The 19,704-nt window shown below is 33.5% G+C and overlaps 2 pseudogenes; one reads left to right on the top strand and one right to left on the bottom strand.

Moving 5' to 3' along the window:
- Positions 1 to 3,396: 3,396 nt before the first annotated feature.
- On the bottom strand, positions 3,397 to 4,423 carry LOC144252625 (small ribosomal subunit protein uS2 pseudogene; annotated as a pseudogene).
- Positions 4,424 to 17,669: 13,246 nt separating this feature from the next.
- Positions 17,670 to 18,189, top strand: LOC144252669 (acyl-coenzyme A thioesterase 13 pseudogene; annotated as a pseudogene).
- The last annotated feature ends 1,515 nt before the right edge of the window (positions 18,190 to 19,704 follow it).

Below are 19,704 nucleotides of genomic sequence, written 5' to 3'. Positions count from 1 at the left end.
ATTATTAGAGTAAGTTTTAGGATCAAATCTCTGCATTGTGTGGTGTAGGGTTTGTTTGGTTATTTGTTTGTTTTAATGTTAAAACCTTATTCCCTCTTCTGTGACCACAATTCCCTGTCCTTCCTGCTCTTCACACTTCTTCGTTTGAACTTCAACCACTCTCACTATCTTATGATACTTCTATTTTGTTCAACCTTCTTAGGACTACTCCTGTGTTCACATCTTTCCTTACACAACCATCAATGCTGTATTCTTCTATTAATCACTCTCCTTCAAACTTTGCAAAGTTCTTTCATCCTCTTTTCTTTTGTGTTTCCAGACTTGGATTTACATAAACTTTCAGTTTCACCATACTTATAGTTGGCAAGTTGGACAGCTGCAAGTAAAATTATATGCAATATTCAATTTCAAATGGACTCATTAGCTCTAATTTTATTTGACTTGGGTTAATTTTATTTCCTGGTATGCAAATTTGCTATATAAAACCTGCTTGTTCTTAAATATCCTACCATCCCTTCAGATCATTCACTTTCAACAACTGACATTATCTCCTATAGAACATAGACTAGTGAAACTGGGTAGGAAAAAACCTCAGTCTAATGACTGGCAACCCTATAATTATCTATTAAATACCTATTTGTATTTATTTATTTCCTTTTTCTTATGAAGTGTATCACCTCCATTTCCCACTAAATTCTGTTTATTTTTAGCTGATTTTTTTTTACCTTGGCTTACTTCGTTTCTGTATCTTCAACATCTTTTCCTCTGCAACTGTATTTCCTTCAGTGAATTTATCTATGAACTTATTTTTATTAATTTTTAAATTTATTTTAGCTACTACATCCTGTATATCAGACAATATCAAAGATTGACGCTATTTCCTGAAATCTCCATATAATGTTTAATGTTCTTGTTTGTTTTTGTTCTTTTTTTTGGTAGTTTTTGTTTGTTTGGTATTGGGAATTGAACCAGGGCACTATATTATGGAGATTCAACCCCACAATTCTTTATTGTAAATTCAGAGACAGAGTCTGCTAAATTACTGAGGCTGTGCTTAGATTTGTGATCCTCCTGCCTCAGCCTCCCAAGTAACTGGGCTTACAGGCATATGCTATTACACCTAGATCCATACAAATCTTCATGATATTCAAGAACCTCATATACTTCCAAAAAGGGCCACAACTGAGATTGAAAGAAGGTGATATTAACAAGGAATCCCAAAACTGTTCACCACAAAATCATATATAAATCCATCTAAATAATGAATCACTAAATTTACCTTTATATTACAAACAACTAGACTATGTAGAAGTATCTGGTTTGCTTGAAAGTGGTGGTCACAGTTTGGTTCCCAGAATGGCAGAATAACTTAGTTTAAATAAATAGTTAAAATCAATACTAAAATAATTTTAAAATGTCACCACATTTTAGGTAGTTGATTAAATTGAAGACAGTACATAGGTAACTCCCAAATAAATAGGTAGCTAGAAATTTTGTGTATAGTAGGAAAAATATTTAGTTCATAAAGAATAGAAACTATGTTATGTTAATTTATGAGGAGATTTAAGTGTGTTGTTTTACAAAATCAGAGAAAATAATCCAGATCTTCTATTTATATCATGGAACATGAAACAATGGTTTGATCTGAAAAGTTGACAAATTTGTTTTGTTTTCTTTTTGTATGAGTAGGAAGCAAACTCTATGTAGTACAATTCAATTCACCTTCCTTTCTTTTCAGCTTGTTTTTTGAGCTTAAGTCTTATCTTTAAATTGCCTTGCCACTGTACAAAAAGTATTATTACACCATTTATACAAAATTGTGTTTAGTATTGTTTGTGTAGCAAACTTGGTTTCCCAACTATAACCAACAACACTTGTACTGGATCGTAAAATAATTACAGTGTCACAAAATGTATCTTTACAAAATCATAAGATTTCACAGAGAAAGGCACAGAAAAAAAATGTACTTTATTTTTATATCTCCAACTGAGAAGTATGGTGTTAAATCAAAAATGACTTTTGATAAAGCCCATTTAATTTAGGGGAAAAATTATATATTCATATACATACTCATCTTGTAGTTTGTACCAAGATAAATTCACAGTATTACTACTTTTTCAGGTGTAAATTAAGTGATTAACTTGAAGCATATAAATTGAGTGATATGTGAATGTGTATGTGTGTGTATAATATTAACATATTTTAAATTTCTTCTACAAGAGGGAGTTGATTTAAAAAAACAGAGGTTTAAAACAGAAATCAAAAGAACATTAGATTTTAAAATAATTTTCTTGAATAAATAAATAATAAATGGAGTCTTTAATTCAAGATGAAGTGCGAAATAAAGTAAGTCATGTATATTTTCAAATGGTATTACTAAGATTGTGCAAGTAATAATATAAAATGAATACTTACATTGATAATCTGTTCACAAATTTTAAGTTATGAGTTGTTATTAATAATATTACTGGCATTTGAGTATATATATGTGAGGATAGATTGGATGAATTATGTTGCTGGAGCAATGATTAACATGAGCTATTGGTATTTAGCTCTGATGTTTCTGTAACTTTAGAAAAATGTAAAACTTGCATATATCACACACACTTCCACTGTAGGTAGTTAAAAGATGCAATTATGTAACATAGTATCCCAAATTTTACTCTTCAGAAAATATGCAAACAGATGTTATGTATTACTTTTTGTCCTCACTTAAATAGAGATGTTCAATTCCTGACACATAGTCCCTCAGAAGATGACTTTCTTTGGAAACATGATCTTTATAGATGTAAATCAGAGAAAAGGGAAGAAATTAGGTTGACCATTAACCAAAATGACTGATGTCCTTTTTTCCAAAAGGGGGACATTCAAGCACATAAGAAAGCAGATGGAAATTAGAATTATGATGCCACAAACCAAGGGCTATTTGGGTTCAAAAGCTGGAAGATGTAAAGAAGGATCCTATCTCTACAAGTTTCGGATGGAACACAGGCCTGCTAATATCTTGATGTCAGATTTCTAGCCTTCAGGACTCTGAGAAAATGCATTTCTGTTTCTCTAAGCCATGCCATTTGTTATGGCATCCCTGGAAAACTAATTACAATATGTATTAAGATGATAAGAAAATAGTCTCATTGTTAACATAGAGTAAGAGGGTATGCATTTCACTTAAACCAAGGGAAGTGAAGGGTATCTCAATTACCTTACTGTATTTTTGTTTTCATGCTTCTCTGAGGAAACTACAAAGTTAAGTATTTTCTAAAAATTTTGTTGGCAGAGGAAACATTTTCCTCATTGATCATGTCACATAACTACTGCTCTGTGGAACCTCTTTTGGTAAATGTAGGCATAGTGTGTCTGAATAATCACCAAAATACTTAGAAAACTGAAAATTAATTATTTTCCCCAAATTAAGACACAATGCAGTTCTTCTAAAACTGGTTGTGATTTTCCATAACTTATTTCAATTTTGTGTGTGCAGAAGAACAGTTCAAGATGACTTGGTATTGGTTCAGTTATCTGAACCATGCAGTATTCTGAGCAATGGGAGCTCAGATCAGCCTTTGGTGGTGAACTAGTGCCCAAGTCCTCAGTAGGGAACTTCTGGAGAGGCACAGGGGAACCCATATGCCTTCGGGCAGTCTGCAACCTTCAGGTTTAGGAGCAGTGAACTTAGGAGCTGGAACAATCCATTCACCCTGAAATTCCTTATTTTTTAAAAAGAGAGAGAGAGAGAATTTTTTAATATTTATTTTTTAGTTTTCGGTGGACACAACATCTTTATTTTAATTTTATGTGGTGCTGAGGATCAAACCCAGCGCCCCCTGCATGCCAGGCGAGTGCGCTACCACTTAAGCCACATCCCCAGATCCCTGAAATTCCTTCTTGTTCACAGATTTTTTAGCAGTAGCTTGCTCTTCCTTTTCAATCTCTGTGGAAACAGAGATCAGACATGACCTCCCATGGATGTTCACAGGAGATGTTGATGTACATGCACAGAATTTCTCAGACCAGCATCCCCCACATCAGACCCACAGAGTGATCTCCCTTGCTGTTCCAAGGAATTGCAATGTCAACATAGCGCAGAGGAGAATCTGGGTTAAAAAGAGCAATAACAGATAGAGGAAATGTAAGAGGGTTCAAGGACAACCCTGGGATCAGTAACCCCCAGAAAATGGAGCTCTGGAAGACTGCCTGAATCTGGTTGTTGAAGATTCCAGGAGGGAAGGATCCAGCAATAGGAGTGGGTCCAGTGGAAATAGCAAACTTCAACACAACCGACTGGCCAGTATTCCTGAAAGCTATGAAACAGACCTCAGCATGGTTTTCAATAGCAACAAGACAGGAAAAGCTTCTCTCAGGTCCTCTTCAAATTTATGGTGCACGTGTCATCACTTTTTCTTTTGTAGATATATTGTTCCATCTGCAAATCAGATTGCAGCTATTGAAATGGGTTCCCACTACAGGGAATTGAGGACATATACTCCTCCTTCATTTGTAGAACCTCAAGGACTTCAGACATTGTGACAGTTCCCTTGATGTTACCATGGAAATCAAGAACAACCACCTATGGACCCTTTTCTGGGTAGCACTGAAAGGTGCTTTAATGCTGCTTCCCTGAAAGCAAGACCTTTCTGTAGGTGTCTATTGTGTTCTTCAGGGTGAGTTTCAGTCTGTAAAATTTTCCTTGCAAGCAATTTACAAAACCATATGCTCAGATTGTTAAGAACAGCTGCAAGAACACAAGACAACATTACTTTCAAGAATCTTCCTGCCAGGTAAACATAAAACAACACAGAATGCAACAATTCAGATATTTGGTTGGGCAAGATTGACACATGAATCACTCCTTGTATATTACATAGAATAAGAAAAATAGCCACAGCTTTATATTTTAAACTGAAAATGATTTAAAAAGCTTACTCCTTAAAACAGTTCTGTAATTATGTATCCATAGTACACCTCACTCTAATGTGCAAGATTTGATTTTCAATTTTGTATAGTTACCCTATGTTTATTTTATCATGTTTATTATTTGACCTGATAGAAATATTATTTCTTTATTAAATCCATACCCTCTTCTAACTACTGCTCTAAATGAGTGCTAGCCCATGGAACATGAATAGTAGGGTAGCAAACCAATGCAAGCTAAGCCCTTGAAAAGGTACCCAGAATGTTCTTACAGAGAGATTACTCAGGAAGATTTTGTACAATGCATGTGGAAATGACTGATTCACATTGTGTAGAAGGAGAATCCTTGAATCATTATTTGGGGAAGAACTTTTGATTTAGGACATATTTATCAAACTATTACTTATGGAAAGTTAATTCACTAATAGCTTAGGTATCTTTATTGTTGTAGATTTTGTTACTTTAAAACCATTGTCCTTTATTGTGATAATCCAAGTCCTATTTAAAAAGTTTTTTTTGTTTCTAAAGTCATTTTTTAAAATTTTCTATTCATAATGTGTACTGAACATGTACATGTGTCATCTAAATCCTCACAGGCAAAGTAATAAGCAAAACAAAAAAAAATATTCCTGAAATTTCTATTCACTGGGGTTTGGTGTAGCTGTTTGGTTATAACAAGGCAAATTAGCATATAAAATACATAGGGACTAAGTGCTGTAAATATAGTAGAAAACTAAAACAGGTCACTCTTCAGGCAATAAAGCTGAAAGGAAATATTACATTTTAAAAAAAAGACTTTTAAAACAAATTAGTCACAGAAACTATGAGGCAGGAAGGAAAACACTTGAAAATCTTGCGGAAAAACCATGTGAATGATTAAATATTATGGGCAAAATCCCTAAGGAATTATGTCTAATGTGCCCAAGGGCCAGCAAAGTTCTATACAGAGGTGTAACAGTGATGGCAGTTAGGATCTGAGAGGGAAGCCATGAGAATTAGGAATTCCAGGACCCCCTAAGCCATTGCTGCTTCAAGGGAATGGCCTTTAGTAAGGAAAATGAGAATCCACAGGATCTTTGAGAAGGAAAATTCACATTTATCTTATTGTTTTCAGAAGACTTTGACTGCTTTTTTTTTTTTTTTTTTTTTTTTTTTTGAGGTTAGGCCTGTAAGGTAAAGAACAAATCATATAAATTCAAGGAAACATTCACACAGGAAAGAGATGGTTGTGACTTGGGCCAAGATCTCAACAGTTAATAGGAACATTAGGTGGTCATATTCCAAATATGTTTTGGAGATAGAGGTATTAGGATTTTCCTAGTTCTGGTATGGTATAGGTGAGTAAAAGAGCCACTTGTTATTCTGTAAAGTGGCCTGAGTAGCTGGAAGTACGGTGTTGTGATATGCTGAATGAATCAAACTGAGAGAAAATAAAGTTTGGTAGGGAAAAATTGGGAGTTCAGTTTTGAGCATGTCAGTTCTGTATCATCTGTCAGAAATACAACTGATACAGTACAAGGCCATTGTAATTGTGAAACAAGTGTATAAGGGGTAAGCTGGACCAAAAAATATAAATTTGGAAGGTTTATGTACCAAGATATTTTAAAATATGTGACCAAGCTGTGTGAAGTGAGTTTTAGGTGCAAAAGTAGAAGATGAAGGTATAATAAACCTACCCAGTATATTTGACACATAGAGTAGATATTTTTAATATCTACTCCTTTATACAATAAAATTATTTTCAGTACAAATGATAAAGTGAAATAAATAAAACCAATGTACAGACATTTTATTCAGAGACTATTAAATTATTATTTTACTGAATGTATAATATATATCTATGGATGAATTATATTTTGTTATTAATACATATGTATATACATATGTGTATATATTCATATACATATACATATATTCATATATATGTATATATATTCCATTTTTTCAGATTGTGGCTTTATTTGGAGATTGGTTATATATCATATATATATAATATATATATATATATATATATATATATATTATGAATAATATATATTATCTATGCAAATGTAATACATTTAAAACAAATTCATTAATGTGGGTCTTAATTCAATATAAATGGCATCCTTATATAAAGTAGAAATTTGAACACAGAGATAGATTAAAAAGAGAGAATAATCTGAAGAGTCACTGGGTGTCATAAGGAGAGAACTGTCATATACAAGCCAACAAGGGAGGCCTGGAACAGATTGTGCTCACAGCCATCATATGCACAAACCTTTCCAAAACCTTGACTTTGGCCTCCCAGCCTCCATAAATATAAGACAGTGAATTTCTGTTTTTTGAGTCAACCAGTATAAATTTTAAAAAGCAAATAAAAATTGTGTAGCACATATTTAATAAAATAGTATATTTTTAACAATCTGATGTTTAAAAAGGCTAGATATATTGATCCATCACAATCATTTATAATACTATGGCAGTTTCTGTTTTCTTACTTCATTCTTTATTTTTATAATTTTTTGAAGACAAATGGACTAAATGCCAATATTAAAGATATTGTTCATTTTTGGTAGATATAAAACTGATGTCACAAACAAAACCATTATACATTATAAAGTGCTCTTTATTTCACTGTTTTGTATTCTACATACACACATACCCCCTCACACACACACACACCCACACTCCACATTTAACATAAAATGAAAGAATTGAAGTGACTCATAATAATATATTTCTAAATCTTTACAGTCACTGGTGCATCACTCTGATTTGAGTCTCTTGTTTAAAAGCAATATCCCCAGAGGCTGGAAGTACAAACCACTCTATAAAGTGGAGCTCGAACCATTTTGAGTTGTCACAAACTTATTCCAAGAAATAAAGCTTCTAGTGGAGTTTCTGCAGAGTCAAAAACTCAATGATTCAAAATAAATTTGTAAAATTCTATAGGATTTGGGCTGGGGATGTGGCTCAAGCGGTAGCTTGCTCGCCTGGCATGTATGCGGCCCGGGTTCGATCCTCAGCACCACATACAAACAAAGATGTTGTGTCCACCGAAAACTAAAAAATAAATATTAAAAAAATTCTCTCTCTCTTTAAAAAAAATTCTATAGGATTTATAGTAATTAAAAATCAGCGTGACAAATTATCTTTTTATTTTTGGAAGAAGTATTGCTGGCAAATGGTGAAATACAAACAGCATTTTAGTAACTTGTGTTTTCATTTTTGACTTCTCTATAAACAATAATCTATAGCTTTTTGACTGTGGAGCAAACACCTACTCTTGGAAAGCAGAGGTGAGGTGTTATGAAAGTCAAATGAAGAGATTACCTAAAGAAGAGGTTGAAATCGGTTCTGTCAAATTCTTCTGCTGGTTAATTATAAAGAAATCTAAGATGAGCACTGAGAATTACTTGTGGTGATTGACAATAAGGAAGTCACTGGTGACCTTGACCAGGGCAGGTTATGTTGATGGAGTATGAGAAAGCTAGACCAAAGAAGGTTTAAGAGTATGAAAAAAAAATAATAATGCAGATTTGTGAGTATAGAAAACATCTGAGGAAATCATGCTCTAAAGGAAAGAAAAGAAATCCTATAGTAGGAGAAGATGTAGAGTGGGGAAATACATGGGAAATACCATGTTTCCATGTTCTCGGAAAATCAAGCAGCAAAGTTTAAACAGGGAGGGGATCCTCCACAACAGAAGGAAGAGTGTACAATTTTAGATTAAGTGATGGATCTATCAGACCAATGGGTTGAATTGAGTTAGCAAAGTCGGGTTTAACAAAATTCAAGCTTTTGCCAATCGAAGTAATTGGGTAAAAGAGGTAAAAAGGAATAAGGAGATATTCTTGAAAAGTGGAATATATGAGTGAGAGACAATGAAAATGTGGTATCCATGAACAAATAGTCTGCAGCATTGTACTTACTTAAAATATTTGTATATAGTTGAAGATTTGAATAAGTTAAAGTAAGTGTCTAAAAATTACATGATGTATTATTCATATGGAAATATAAATATACAGGTCTTCTCTATAATGAACACTTTGTATGGGAAAGATTCAGCATTAAAATTGTGAAATGGGGTTTGCTTTAAGAAGAAAGGGCTACAAAAGTTATTCTCTTCTTTTAAAATCGTTATGTAGCAAAGGACCATTAAAGCATTTATTTAAATAATTAACAAAAAGTCTAGTGCATCTCAGTAACTATGTTAAGCATAGGAGACAAAAAGGTAAGAATTTTTTACTGCATATGAAATAAATTGGCCTTACGCTTTAAGTAGAAGGTACTAAAATAACCAACTATACTAGGTGATATGAGAGCACAAAGAAGAAACAGTCCAAAGTATCAGATTTACAGCATTTAAAGAGAAAGTCCTAGAGAAATCCAGGTGTGGTCAATTGGAGCAGGCAGAGAAGAATGACAATATTCCAAGAAGAGGAACATCGTGGGTGAAACCATGCAACTGTGAAAGCACATGATGAATACAGGCAACAACTTCAGTGTGCATGGTCGGTACAACACTCATGGCTGAACAGTGTGACAGGAAGCCAGCCAGAATGATAAGACCCAGTGGTTACTATGGACAAATCAGAGAAACCAGTTTGTATCAGGAGGTGAAAGATTATTCCTTTCTTATGTCCTATAAAATGGGCCAACACACACCACAAAGATAGGAAAATATTTCTTCTGGGAAAAAAAAAGTTTAATCATCTCCATTTAATAGGAAAATAAAAATACAACAGATGTCATAACATGAATATTATTTCTTGTGAAATTGCAACAGACAAATAGAATTTCACTCTTCTGAAAACAGGAGGCCACATACTGAGTTCTTAGAAATTGTAAGGCTTACGAATTTGTTGCTAGGAGCTGTAAAATAACCTTCAAATTCCCTGATTCCACTGATGAAAGGTCAGGGTCTGTCAGCATGTTCTCCATCCAGCTGAGAAAGGCAGAATTGAAACATCCCTAATATGCTGGAAATAAAGGCAATGTCCTGATTTTACCTGCTGGCAGCCAAAGTCCTTCAGTAGATTGGTGTTTGTCTTCTCTTGGGAAATGACCAGAATGCATGTGCCCTCATCAATGTTCCTTTCCTGCTCCTCTTTCCTACTGCCATGGCTTAGTGACAGGCCTTATGAAAGATGGTAATGTAACAGGACTGTTACAGAATTAAAGTCCAGGCTGTTTCAGCCAAGCAATATATTATTCAGTTAGATGTCCTGCCTGCTGCAGTAAAATAACTTGGAAACAAAACATTGATGTTATAGGAAACAGTCTCAAAATTGGTAGGTCAAGAAGCCACGGTGAGTAACTTTGCTAATGTAATATTCCATTAAAAAGTATATGGAAATATGGTTAACATTTCTTAATATCCAGTACATAAAGAGATTATTTATCTTATAACAATAATAATGCAATTATTATCCTACTAACAATGATTCAATATATACTTTGGTGTTTTAAAAGGGATACTCTTTTCAAAGTGTCACTTATTAATTGTAAAGTCATACTGGAGCAGAAAAACAGTAGAAAAGAAGCTCTAGTTTTTAACACTATGCTCTTAATAAAAGTTAATAACTTCAGTGACTTAATATCTGAAATGCTGAATATGTTCTGAAGATTAATTTTATTTAAATGTATTCTTTAATCATAAATAAGGCTCATTAGGCATTCACACTTTAGAACATGTTCTGTTATTGGTTTTTTTTTTTGTTTGTTTGTTTCAAATCTTTATGGTAGTTCTGGGAAATAGGAATAATTTCTAGTCATTTTTCCATATTCTTGTATCTGAAGCTAAAATCCTGAGAATGACTCTTCAAAATGCCTCTCACTCTGAAAACATTTCAGATTTTAAGGGATATATATAAACCAAAGATAATGGTTAGGTCTCCAGATATCTTCAAATACATCTTGACTTCTTGATTCCCATACATTCATTTTGTAGATTCAGCACTTGCAGAAAAATGTTAAATTTCCAGCATATGTCTTCTTTTTTTTAATTGGCCTTTTGTCAGTCCTTTGGAGAATTACACTGTGGCTTCTCTCATGAAGTTAAATATGTGAATATAATATAAATGTGAATATATACGTCCCCTAAAAGTTAAACTATAAAAATTATATGTTAATATCCAAATAAATCATCTTAAGGAAACAAATCATCTTAAGGAATAAAAATTAACTTTTTTTTTTGTTGAATTGACACAACTGATGGGAAATAATGGAGTTGTGCTAATCATTTTTCTGAATACTTAACAAAAATAACTTAGAGAAGGAAAAAGTTATATTTTTTTAAAGAGAGAGAGAGAATTTTAATATTTCTTTTTTAGTTTTCGGCGGACACAACATCTTTGTTTGTATGTGGTGCTGAGGATCGAACCCGGGCCGCACACATGCCAGGCAAGCAAGCTACCGCTTGAGCCACATCCCCAGCCCAAGAAAAATTTATTTTGGACTCATGGTTTCAGTGGTTCAGTCCATGGGCAGCATCCTCCATTGCTCTAGGCCCAAGATGAGGCAGAATATCACCATGGAAGGGCATAGTGAAGGAAAGCCTCTAGGCACCAAATAGATGAAAGTAGAAAGAGAAAAGAATCTTGACCAGATATACTCAGTTACCTAGGTATGGGTTTGTTATTCAGCATGCCCCACCTACTTAGAGTTGCCACTAAGCAGTCCATTCAAATTTTAACTCATTAAATTAATCCGTTGATTAATAATTTCTTCTGATTGATCATTGATGAGGTTACAGTTCTCATAATGCAATCATGTCCTAAAAGCCCTACTTCTGAACCTTGCTTACCCCTGTGGATGATGTTTTCAACAAAAGTTTTTTTGGGAAATTCCAGATTCAAACCATAACAGGGGTAATGGAGAGAAGTTGGGTAAGCTGATCAAGCTTGTACTTAAGAGCAAGAAAAAAGTCAAAGACTTCAGCAAAAGTAAACCACAGACTAAGATAAACAATCAAATAAATAATCCATATTATATGAGGCCTTCTTAAGGCAATATTTCAGACTTTTCTAGCAATCGTGCGTGATTTCATTTCTTTAATTGTTCATGCAAACAGCTGGCTTCATATGTTCATTTAAAATAAAAAAAAAGTATTATGGTTTTGTGGAGAAATAGCCAAAGTATATCAGTTATGAAAATTTCATTAGAAAACTATTAGTGAAAGGAAAAACTATATTTTATACAAATTTAAAGATGTTAAATTGTCACCAATTACCCACATAATGCAAAATATTTCTAGTACTATCAGTGATCAAATAATTCAAGATTTAAAAAACTTTATATTTTACCTTTAGATGAGTTGTAAAAGATAATACATACTAATCAATTAATGGTTTGGTCACATTTTTTTAAGGCGTTCCAAATTTTCAAAGAAATGCCCATTTTTGGACTATAAAATTTTATTTATAACATACATCATTTTCAAATAATTTATATATGCCAACTACAACTTTCTGATAGCTGAAATATGGCATGGTGGTATACACCCAGTGACTCTGGAGGCTGAAGCAGCAGGATCACAAGTCCAAAACCAGCCTTTGAAACTTAGCAAGACCTCTTTCAATTTTTTAAAAAGAAACAAAGAAAGACTGGGAATGTAGCTCAGAGGTAAAGCACCTCTAGGGTAAAAACTCTAGTCCCAGACCACCCAACCCAAATCTGGATTTAAAGAGTATGTCCCAGTTCTGATGGATTTTTCAGCTCACTGTCTGATACTGCACTTTGTATCACTGAGAGAATATGAATTTACACACCCCAAAATGGAATTAACTGTGACTCATCTGGGCCTAACAAATACTGAAATATAAAAAACACTGTTGAGCCAGTTATGGTGGTGCATGCCTGTAATCCCAGAGGCTTGGGAGGTTGAGGCAGAAGGATAACAAGATCAATGCAGCTTCAGCAAAAGCAAGGTACTAACCAATTCAGCGAGACCCTATCTCTAAATACAAAATATAAAGTATGGCTGGGGAATGTGGCTTAGTGGTTGAGTGTCCCGAGTTCAATCCCCAGTATGGGACCCACAAAAAACACTGTTAAAACTGAAACTATGTTGTGTTAGCTAGGTTTCTGTTGTTGTGGCAAATGCTTGAGAAAATGAACTTAAATCGGGAAAGATTGTTTGGTTTATGATTTCAGAGATTCCCTTCCATGGCCAGATGGTTGTATTATTTTTAGGTCTGTGTCGAGGCAGACCATCAGACAGGAGCAGGTGGGGCCAGAAAAATAGAGAAAAAAAGATTAATTTTATACAAAACATCATTTCCAAATCTTACTAAACTATGAATCCCTAAATGGATTAATCTATTCATGGGATCAGAGCGCTATGATACAATCACATCCCAAAAATCACATCTCTGAACATTGCTACCTTGGAAACAAAGCCTTCAACACATGAGCTTTTGGGGGACATTTCAGATCCAACAATAACATACATATTACAGATAGGATTCTATGCATTTGTCTAGTGTGAATCAATATTCAAATAATTTTTATCATAATCCACAAAATCGTACACTATGGCTGCAAAAAAATTCTGAATTTTGTAGATATTGGTATTGATAAAGGTTTCAGTTGCTCATTTCTTTGAATTTCATGCATATATCCCTATGAAGTTAATGCATGTAACACCAAGCTGATAAAAGAATAAGAGAAGTTGTGTGATTTGAGCATATGTAATTTTCAAAAGGATATGCTTCTGTTTCAAACAAATTATGCTGAAAACGAAACAAGATTTATCAATAGAATACAGCTTTTGCAATGAAGAGTATTTTTTTTCATGCTTGGCTCACTTTTTAGAAAATTGACATAAATTTGGAAAATATTTAAATTCAGATGCTCCTACTATTTTAACTCTACATCTTATGATTTCTATATAGAGTATATTTGTAATATAAATTTAGAGTCTGAATTATGATATATCATAGGTAAAAAATGTTTTATCTTCTCTCCCCATTTGAACCGTTTTTCTCTGTTTCCCTGATGTCCAGAGCTGAACACCTTTATTCTACCATGTCTTTCCACCAACATGTTTTGCTTCACCCCATGAAAAGGATGATCATGGATTCAAACCTCTGAAGCCATTAGCCAAAATAAATCTTTCTTCTTCTAAGTTATTCTTGTCAGATATTTTGGTTACAGCAATGAAAAGTTGTCTTTGTGCATTCGGTTTACATTACAATTGTATTAAGAAACACTGATATAGAATACCACTCTCTCTTCCATCTATTTTGTTACTGTGAATCAAATATATAAACTTTACATGTTTCAGCTAAATTTTTTACATTATTGAGCCTATTATTTACAAATAAAATAGAAGCTCATAAATGTCAAGTTTTCATCTATATATATATATATATATATATATATATATATATATATATATACTGTGCTCATTCCAAATATATTTGTTGAATTGATTTGGATAGTAGATGTGTTTATCAGATAGTAGCAGAAGTTTGCAAAAAGGAAGAAGGGAGTAAAATTTTATTTTAGATGCAGAAGTCATACCCATGCTTAGTAGAGACAATGTCTGGTCATCAAAATCTGATTGCATCAGGGTCCTCATTTAATAATTAAATAAATATTTATTAAACTCTATCATGTTCCCAATACTGAATTAATTAAACGTTCCATACCATATAATGTCACTCCTCAAAAATTTCATCTTGCAATAGAGGAAACTCACAAATGACCAAGTAAATTCAATGCAGTTTGATAAAGCCATTTTGAGAGTATGCCAAAGACACTATTAAATCTCACACATAAACCCACAGATGGAAACTAATTTGTTCTGAACATCATAAATTCAGAACCTTGGGAACACCTGATTTAAGTACAGACAAAAAACTAATCACCTAAGAAGAAGGCTAAGAATAATGGACCATTATGATGGAAGAAAATATGCAGCCTGTTGGGAAAGCCAAAGGAGCCACTGCTGACGATAGGCCAAGTATTATATAAATTAAAGTCTTCACATTAGACAAAACAATGAGGATTATCGACATTACTACAACAGATTGTACAGATGACATCTACAGAGTTGGTTGGCAGTAGATTGAGAAGAAATGAAGAAAAATATAAAATTGCAGACAATGAGTAAGGATAACTTCATCACAAGACTAAAACAAGGGAGGAGAAAGCACTAATTCGAATGGGGGCATGGGGTTTGCTAAAGACTTTCATAAGGTAACATTTTAACTGCTGAAGGGAAAGAGTCAGCAATATATATCATGAATAAACAGAAATGAAAAAAAAATAAGCTTATGGAACAAAATTTTGGAGGAATTTGAACATTTTGATATATAAACATTCTGGTCAGAAAAGAATGTAGAGGGGAAAATACAGAAGTTTGAAAGTAGATAATATTTAAATTTTAAAAAATGTACTTGTTCATGGACAGAATGCCTCTATTTTATTTATTTTTATGTGGTGCTAAGGATCAACCCCAGGGATTCACACATGCTAGACAAGCACTCTTCCACTGAGCTACATCTCCATCCCCCAAATTTAAATTTATGAGACTCTCATAATGAATAGAAAAAAAAATAAGATTGCAGAAAGAGTAACTGCAACAATTAAAGCTTTGGTAAGCAAAAATTATTCAAGGAATGATGATAAGAAGAAAAGTCTGTAGTTGTTCTGTATAGAAACACCCATCATAAGTCTAACTACAGTACATAAAGAAGACCCAAAGTGACCAAAGTTCAGACAATGAGCCCTGGAAAGAAAGATCTGTGAAATGGCATAGGCCTCTAGAGGGTATGCCCCCACATCCTTCCATTTATGTAGAGAAAGTATAATGGTCATTTAGGGGTAAATTCAAGTTTTGCCTTTTGGAACTTGCCTGAATATTTCTTCTAATATTTTTTATTTGTGGTTGGTTAAATCTGCACCTGTAGCACCTGGAGATACAGAAAGCAATGGTAATGAAGCACAATGGAAGTCAAATTATAGTTTTAACAAGAGATTAGACACACTGAAGATATAATTATTACATGGGAATACATATTAAAAGACCAGAGAAAAACTTTGAGAATGAAGATAAGAGACAAAACAAAATAAGATAAAAGAAAAACTAAGGGAACTAAAGAAAAGAGGGAAAAATGCATAGGGGATATTATGAAGTTTATCCTACATAAAAAGGAGAATCCTAGGGAGCAAAATACATTATGGATAAAAGGGCTAAATGTAAATGTATCCCCTTGATATCTTAAAGCATCATTTATGTTACACTTATAAAATATGAAAATGATACAAAATTTTTAAAATGGCAAAAAAGATTGCATCAGTTAATAATCATAATACAACTACTCTTGTCATACTACAGTCCAAAAGCAGTTTGGTTTTGTATTTTTAATTCCCCAGAAACCTGGAGCTAATGCTTCAGAAAATGCAGATGCCCACTCACTTTCTCAAGGGCCACAGTGGACTCCATAAAAGTGGAGATACAGAAAGCAATGGTAAGGAAGCACAATGGAAGTCAACTTACAGTTTTAACAATGGATTAGACACACTGAAGAGATAATTGTATCAAAAAGTAGTGTGAGAAATAAAAAAAGAACATGTCATAATTTTACAAGGTTAAAATCATCAGGAAAGTTTAACGTTTGCCTACAACTAGTTGCATAGCCTCAAAACATAACTAACAAAACACAGATGCACATAAAATAAAAAATAGATACATCTACATTAAAAGTAGGAGAATTAACATAATTAACTAATAATTACATAAAGTAATTACACAAAAATCACTAAGGATATAGAAGTTTAGAAAAGAATAATTAACCAAAAGATCTAATTCAGAAATATAGAACACTACTTCCCAGAAGAAAGAACTCATTTTCTTTTTCAGTATATTTGGAACATTTTCAAAATTAAGTGTATGTTGGGTCATTAATTAAATCTTTGAAAACTTTCAAAGGATGAAAATTATACAAAGTCTCTGACCACAGTGAAAGTAAATTAAAAATAGTCACAAAAAAAGATAATTATAAAATATTATTTGTAATTAATAAATTTGGATAGAAATCACACTGAGTGTAAAAAATAATGTTTTTGAACTGAGTGATAATGTAAATGACATGTAGTTGATTTGAAATTTATAGGGAAATATATAGCATTAAATATAAATGTTAGAGAAGAATCTTTTTAAAAAAATAATAAGTATTTGTTTTAATAAGTTGTAAAAATAGCAGAAGAACCAAGCCTATGTGATAAGCAATTTGCTTATCTTGGTGTTCATAACCTGGGCAGTGCTACCTAATTATAGCTAGTGTTTACAAAGTTTAAAAAATATTAAGCTATGGGTTTAAAAATAAGAAGTCAGAATCTCTTAGAATTCTCAAAAACATACTTTTCTTTGAGGTGGTGTTCATAGATAATCTGTCTATTGAACTAAGTTTCTTACTATTTTTCTAAATGCTATCCCAAGAAACTGTGCATGAATTCTTAGGCACAATTGGTGTTGTCTTTCTTTTTGTCTAAATATATGTTCAAGATGTCTATGAAATGCAAGGATCAATGATGCTTTACATTGGAGTGTACATATCTGACAAGCTAATTGATTATTTTTATCTCTCTTAAAATATTTGGATCATTCTCCATACTTTTTTATAAATAATAAAAATTAATAAAGAAAAATTATTAATTTTAACCATTTTTACAAAGAACTGTAACCTCTACTGAATAGCTCATTCATGGCATATCAGAATAACAATCAAGATCTCCTGAGGTCGGGGCGTGCGTGGCACCCGGAGGCTCGCAGTGCATGCACGATGAGCGGCCTGATGCAGAACGCGCGGGAAGTGATGAAGGCCCTGTTGAGGTCGCCCGGCTTTGACAGAGTTTTGGAAAAGGTGACTCTCGTCTCTGCTGCTCCTGAGAAAGTGATTTGTGAAATGAAAGTAGAAGAGCAGCATGCTAATAAAATGGGCACACTCCATGGTGGTTTGACAGCCACTTTAATAGACAGCATATCAACTGTGGCTTTGCTGTGCTCAGAAAGGGGTCTGCCTGGAGTCAGCGTTGACATGAACATAACGTACATGTCACCTGCTAAAATAGGAGAAGAAATAGTGATTACAGCACAAATTCTGAAGCAAGGAAGAACACTTGCATTTGCTTCTGTGGATCTGACCAACAAGGCCACAGGAAAATTAATAGCCCAAGGCAGGCATAAGAAACACCTGGGAAACTAGAGACCCGCAGGTGCCCGAAGATACCCAACAGTGAACACCAAGTGTGAACTTGAACAAATTTTTCAAAATAAATTATCAGAACCACAAAAAAACAAACAAACAAACAAAAAAAGATCTCCTGCAAGGTTTATAGCACTACACAGAATCATGCATCAAAGTTATGGAACTAAAATCTTGTTTTATTCTAAAACATTTTTTCTTGGAATACCATGCATAGGATTTACATAAAGCATATATGCCTAGCAATACTGTTATATATACACACATTCACTGGCCACAGATAAAAGCAAAACTAATTAGATCCTGACAGCTTCTTCAACATGCTCCTGTCCCTGTTTCCAAAAATGGCAATCTTAACTCTTGATTCCACAAGTCATCATTTCCTGCTCCTGTTTTCACTTTACCTCAATGGATTTCTTCAAATCGATAAGTGGCCAATTGTTTAGCTTTCATCCTCCCATAAGTATTATACTCGATGGCATTTTCGGAACTTGTGATTGATTGTGTGTGTGTGTGTGACTTCAAATTTGGAAAGGCACTGCATTCATAAGAAAGGTTCCACTTTCAACTCACGTGATTTCAGATAGTGTTGGGCAGAAAGCTTCAGTCTGGTGCCTGTGGTATGATTTAGATTTTTATAATTTTGTTAGTTTTGCAGTCTTGATGCAGTCAGCCTGGTGTCAGAGACTGAAGAAAGTGAGCCTCAGGACAAAACAGGAGAAATAAAGGTTCTCCCTAGGACACCAATCAGACTGTGACTCATCTGCCCATCACCAGCCTTCTCCAGTGAAAGACTCTGTGTTACCATGATAGCCCAAAGGATCAGGGCTCACAATTTCCAAGACCTAAGAATGATATCTCTGCCTTGGAAATCAGTTTCTACATCCTCACATTGCCACCCTAAAAGCTACTGTGTATGTGCCTCTGGCCTAGTAATTGTTCTTGCCTTTATTTAATGGGTCCTTTTTTCCCATTTCTTGACGTTGCCTTAGATACATGAACTTCATAAATTTACCTTGGATCCATGAGCTTTATAAATTATCTCTTGGACATTGCTCCTAGAATCCAATTAGTGAGATTATGTTTTAACTGAGCTTGCCAGTGACCATATTATTCAGTAAACTAAACAGCATTCTATTAGGCTGTCTCTTGACATTACGCTTGATGATGTTAATCCATTTAAATTCACCAGTGGAAGGGAGCTAAACTTGCACATTTTCATGATCCATTATAAATAGAAACAGATAACATTCTGCAAATGAGAAAAAAAGAGAAGCACTTTGCTGTGTGAATTGAAGATAAATGATAATAACACAGATTAATAAATAAAAATAAAGAGACCCCTGGATCACCTTGTCTGGTTCTCATCCTCAAAATTAATTTTTTATCATAAGTCACAAATTTTCTAACAAAGATAAATTTTACCTTTGACTTTGGGAATACTGATATATTGAAGGTACTGTAAAAGCATTGGCAGAAATAATACTTCAATAAGAAAATTTATTGTTTTTTTTTAATAGAATGGCTAATTGTTAACAATATTTCCTAATTTTTTTGGAGCAAATATTTCTTGCATTTGTTTTTATATCTGTGA

This window comes from Urocitellus parryii, unplaced genomic scaffold, assembly GCF_045843805.1.
Source record: "Urocitellus parryii isolate mUroPar1 unplaced genomic scaffold, mUroPar1.hap1 Scaffold_49, whole genome shotgun sequence".
Taxonomy (NCBI): domain Eukaryota; kingdom Metazoa; phylum Chordata; class Mammalia; order Rodentia; family Sciuridae; genus Urocitellus; species Urocitellus parryii.
Note: the sequence above shows the minus strand (reverse complement) of the source record. Positions and strands in the feature narration are given on the sequence as shown.